Below are 5,874 nucleotides of genomic sequence, written 5' to 3' on the forward strand. Positions count from 1 at the left end.
CCTGCTTACAGCATACGATTCAATGTTTTTTATTAAACCTACAAAGTCATGCAGTCCTTGCCATGATATAATATTGTTGGGATATCTTCATCACTGCTAAAAGAAACCCTGGACCTTCTAAGCAGACTTTCCCCTTCCTCTCTCCTGTAGCTAGCCCCAGGCAGCTACTAATCTGCTTTGTGTCTATAGATTTTCCTGTTCTGGAACTTTCATATAAATGAAACCATACAATATGTGATGTTTTATAACCGATTTCTTTCACATTAGGAAGTTTTTGAGATTCATTCATGTTACAGTATAAATCAATTCTTATTCCTTTTAACTGCCATATGATATTTCATTGTATAGATATGCAACCTATTGTTTATCCAGACCCAGGTGACGAGCATCTGGATTGTTCTCCAATTTGAGTTATTAAGAATAATGCTGCCACGAATGTGCCAGTTTTTCTGTCGAGTATACACCTAGGCACAGGATTGCCTAGGAAACTGCATATTTAACATTTTGAAAAACTGCCAAGCTATTTCTAAAGTGATTGCATCGTTTTACAATCATTTTAGCAATGTTAAAGGATTCAGTTTCTCCACGTCTTCATTAACACTTGTTATCTGTTTTTTTTTTTTTTAATTATAGCCATCCTAGTGGATGTAAAGGAGCTCTCTCATTGTGGTTTTGATTTGCATTTCTCTAAAGACTAAATATGTTAAGCATGTCTACTTGAACTTATTAGCTTCTTATATATCTTCCTTAGAGAAATGTCTTTTTGAATCTTTTGCCTAACTTTTAGTTGAATTGTTTTCTAATTTTTGAGTTGTAAGAGTCCACTATATATTTCAGATGAAAGTCCCTTCAGATTATAATTTTCAAATACATTCTCACAGCCTGTGGCTTCTCTTTTCACTTTTCTGATAGTGTCATTTAAAGTTTCTATTTTGGTGATGTCTATTTTATCATTTTTTGTTGTATTGCTGTGCTTTTGTATTGCATCTAAGGAGTAATTGTCTTAGCCAAGATCATGATGTTACTCTTATGTTTTCTTCTGAGGGTTTTATAGTTTTAGGTCTGTAATCCATTTGAGTTTATTTTTTGTGTATGATGCAAGGTTTTGCATGTAGATAACTTTATAGAAAAGACAGATTTTTCTCCTGTTGAATTTCTTGGTATGTTTATCAAAAATGATTGACCATTAATGTAAATTTATTAATGCCACACTATCTTGATTTCTGTATCCTTGAAGTAAGTTTTGAAATCAGGAAGTCTATGACTATGTCGAGCAGGTTTACCCACATTTGCTGTTTCTCTGAAGATTATTATTTTTTGCCTTCTATTTCTTCTGTTTTTGATTTCCTCCATGGAGTAAATCCACAGTGACATTTTCTATAAGGGTCTATGAATGGTAAACTCCCACAATCTTTGCCCAGAAAAATGTCTTTTTCAACCTCTTTTGAATTGTAGTTTAGCTAGTTACAAAATTCCAGGGCTGTGATTACTTTCCCTCTACACTTGAATGATATTTTTCTGTTGTCTTCTGGCTTCTGTTGTAATGACTGAGCAAGGTGCTGTGGGCTTAATTTTGTCAGTTTTATAAGCAGTCTGTTTTCATTTCTGGTCACATTTAAGATCTCTTTGTTTTGTGTTCTGCTATTCTCCTGTGTTGTGTTTAGTGTAGTTATTTTCATTTCTTATGCTTGGACTCTGTGTGTGTGCCTTCATTGTGAGGATTCTTCTCTTTCTTCAATTCTGTGAAAGTCTTGGCTATTATCTCTTTGAACACCACCTCCTCACAATTATTCCTATTGCTGGAATTCCTTTTTGTTACATATTAGACTATCTCATTCTGTGTGTCTCTGAACATCTTTTCACATTTGCCACCTCTTTATTCTCTTTCTACATGTCACGTAATGTCCTCAAGTGGGAATTCTAATTTATCAGTGCTCTCTTCAGCTTCTTTTTCACCAGATCACTAACTTTTCTATTTCAATGACTTGGGCTGGGGATGTAGCTCAATGATAGCGCACTTACCTAGTATGTGTGAAGCTCTGGGTTTGATCTCCAGCTCCACAAAATCAATCAATCAATAAATATATATATACATACTTTCAGTGACTCTAGTTGTCATTTCTAGATATTTTAATTTGTTTCTTTTCAAAATCATTCTTTTTATAATAACTGCTCTAGCCAGCTTTCTGTCTCTATATATGATATCTGAATAATTGATACTGGCTCACAATTTTGGAGCTTGTGCTCCATGACTGATTGTCCCTGTTGGTTTGTGTCTGTGGTGAGGCAGCACATCATGGCGGGAGTGTTTGCCAGAGCAAAGCTGCTCACCTCACCCGGCCAGGAAGCAACAACAACAAAAAGAAAAGGAAAGAAAAGAAAAAAGGAAGAAATGGGTTCAACAATCTCTTTCAAGAACATGACCCTAGTGATTACCTAAGGATCATCCCCACTTGGCCCCACTGCTTAAAATTTCCAAATAACGGGGCTGAGGGAGTGACTTAGGTGGTAGAGTGCCTGTCTGGCATGTGCAAGGCCCTGAGTTCAACTCCTAGCACTGTCAAAAACCCTTCCAAATAGTTAACTCCAAGCACAATACTATCTTCTAAGCAGTTTACATATATTAATACATTTAATCCTCACAACTCATCAATATGGATGCCATTAATAGTTCCACTTTACAGGTGAGGAACCTGAGGCACAAAATAGTGAGTGACTCACTGGAGGTCATCTGCATAGTCAATGGTTCTGTTGGCATTTGAATCTAATATTTTTGCTCTAATTTCTGTGCTCATAGCCCCATGCATGTGTGTTTCATTGGATTTGTCCTTTTTTTTTTTTTTTTTTTTGGCTGTACTGGGGTTTGAACCTTGTGCTTGATAGGCAGGTACTGTACCACTTGAGCCCCACCTCCAGCCCTTTTTGATTTAATTTGTTTTTTTGGTTAGGGTCTTGTGCTTTTTTTCTGGGCAGACCTCAGACCTCCATCCTCCTACCTCTGCCTCCTGAGTTTGTTCTTTTCTGGGGTTTTAATTACATCTTCTAGGGATTTAATCCTTTTGCACATGATTATTTTACATTCTTTTTCAAATTATCACTCTATTATGTGAAGAGTTTGGAATCTTCTGGCGCTATTGTGTCTGTGGTCTCTTATGGAGGATTTTATCCTCTCCTGTTTCATCAGTTTTGTTTGTGAGCTTATCTTTAGCCAGGCTTGTTTTTCTGTGAGATTCTCCTGTGGCTGCCTTGTAGACAAGTCCTTCAAGAGCTCTTTTTGCATTTGCCACAGAAAGATCATCACACCTCTACCACTGTTTTGATCATTTGTCATCTTGGAGGACATTTGTTGTCTGGGTTCCTGGATCACCTACAGATTTGAATCTCCACCTTTGAGGAGAAAACTGACGTCTTGAATTCATTTTTCATACAAACCTTTTCTTCCTCCACTTACAGGCATACAAATTCTTCTTTCATCTTTCTCTGCCAGCAATGTTTTTCTTCTACTCTTCCAGTGTGGATGCAACCCTTTAGAAACTACTGTCATTTTTAACTAACCCCAACTGCAGCAGCACCTCACATCCTTACTACCTAGTTCCCTTTTTGTTGTTGACATGGCTGGAATCTTCCTTTCTCTCTTGCTATGCATTTAAAATACTCCTGGCTAGATGTTGTCAAGCATTTCTAGGCAATGTGGTAGGAAAGGATTCAGATTCTCTTTTTCCTTTTCTTTTCTTATGAAGAGTAGAGCTCTCATCCCATCCTTTAAAAAACTGTATTAATTATTTTCTCTCCAAAAGAGTGATAAAAAGTTGGGACATACATAAGAGTGTTATTAGAAAATGCAAACCACTCACAGTATCACTACTAGAAATGATGACTATCTGTGTGCTTCCTTCTTTTTGTATTATGTGTGTCTAGATATATATGCACACGTGTATAGTACAGATATACTCCATAAATGGATTCACATGTATACATCTGTTTACATGTATCATTTTCTCCTAATTTTTAGTTTCAAAAGGCTGTACTCTAAAAAGATCAAAGCATAAAGTATATATTATCCACATGATACTAGAAAAGAATTTATATTGAATTTTCTCAATTTATTAGAACTCATTAAAAAAACAATGAACCAAAGAAAAACTTACATATTAACCAATCAAAAGATAATTGGGAGACATCTTCATGCATATATTTGGCCAATCTGAAAAATTATAATTTTGCACCCTGCAGCCTAAAAATAGGAAGGGAAATATCTACGCTATGCAACCTACACTCTTAATTAACTTTGTGCCACTGTTGGATGCTTTGTATTTGAAGAAAATAATGTATCTCACAGAAATAATTTTGATTGGCTATTCTGAGTAACTTGATTATATTTCTGGTTTCTGGTTTGCTGCAAACGTCAAATACTTAGATACTCCCCCATTCTAGCTTTCTTGGTGGAAATTGTTCGTTCAGAAAGGCTTGGAATATCTTTAGTGTATGTAAGAGCTGCGAGGAAGAATGTAAGAGCAAGCCAGAGTATAAAGACAACCCAACACCAAGGTTGGGGAATGACAAGAATGCTAGCTGGAATGGCACACCCCCTCCCTCCTTCTGAAGGCAGTTTGGCTTCAAGAGAATGGGCATTGTGTTTCACTTGGTCTTGAAAATGTAGATCTAAGTTTGGCACAGCCCTTCCACCTGTCTCCAGCATCCGCGCCCCAGTTGACGCCATGATTTAGGAAGGCAGATTAAATATTTGAGAGGAAAAATCCTGAAAATTGTGAGAGGCCGGCTGAGCTGCAGCATGAAAAGCATTCTTGGGAGACTAGGGTTCTTGGCTCACAGAAATCAAAAAATCAACTCAGATTCATGCTACATGGTGAAATGATGTGACACTTCCTAGAAGTCACCCCATGGCCAGTTCCCAGTTGTCAGCACTATGCACAACGTCTCACCCAAACAAATCTAAATTCCAAGTTAGAGTATTCTATTTTAAAAAAATCTTTATGCAAGTTAAATTTTTGAGACTCAAATTAGCTCCAAGTTAGAGTCTTAAAATTCTTATTAGAAATGATATTCTTAAACTCCAAAACTTTTGATTTGTGACAGCCAGGATTCATGAGAGAAAGAGGAACTTTTAGTTCCACAACCTCGTACTCTAAAAAGATCAAACATAAAATTTACATTGCCAGCATACTAGAGATCAGAAGAATAATTACATGACTCTTCTTCCAGTTAGATTAAAGGTTGCCCAGACTTTATTCAAAAATCTTTTTATTAAAAAAGTATTGAAAATATTTAGATGCTGGTGAGTTCCTAAAAGGGGCACAAAAAATGTCTGACAGTGACCAAGGACCTGTAAGAGGCTGTCTCTCAGAATAAGGTGGGTGCAGAATGAGATGGGACATTTTGCATGTGGGTTACACCTCTCTCACTGTATGGGAATGAGCCTAGACTCATGGCTACCTCATGCCAGCGTGCCCAAGATGCCCTGGGATGCCTTTCTGGACAGCAGGAGATGTGTGTGGGCATACTGAACTGAGTGCAACCTAAAATGACAGAGAAAACATGAGAGTGACTGAATTTATCTGGAGCTTACTTAGTTTTCTTCCATGTGTGCAATGAAGCCATAAAAGGAATATTACATTGTGTTACAGGAAAACAAAGCTCTGTTTGCCTATGAAAATCTCGCACCGCGAATGGGAAAGTTATTGGGTTCTTTTCTCAGCTCTCATTGCTGCCTTTGGTGCATGCCCGCTCCCCTCTTCTCTTTCTGAGGACCAATCTTCTCCACTTCTCCCACCATATTCCAGGACCTACTGGTATTATGTCCTAGACTATGTGACATCATTCCAGCCACATACAGATTCTGACCTTCCATCTCTT

This window comes from Castor canadensis, chromosome 2 (assembly GCF_047511655.1).
Source record: "Castor canadensis chromosome 2, mCasCan1.hap1v2, whole genome shotgun sequence".
Taxonomy (NCBI): domain Eukaryota; kingdom Metazoa; phylum Chordata; class Mammalia; order Rodentia; family Castoridae; genus Castor; species Castor canadensis.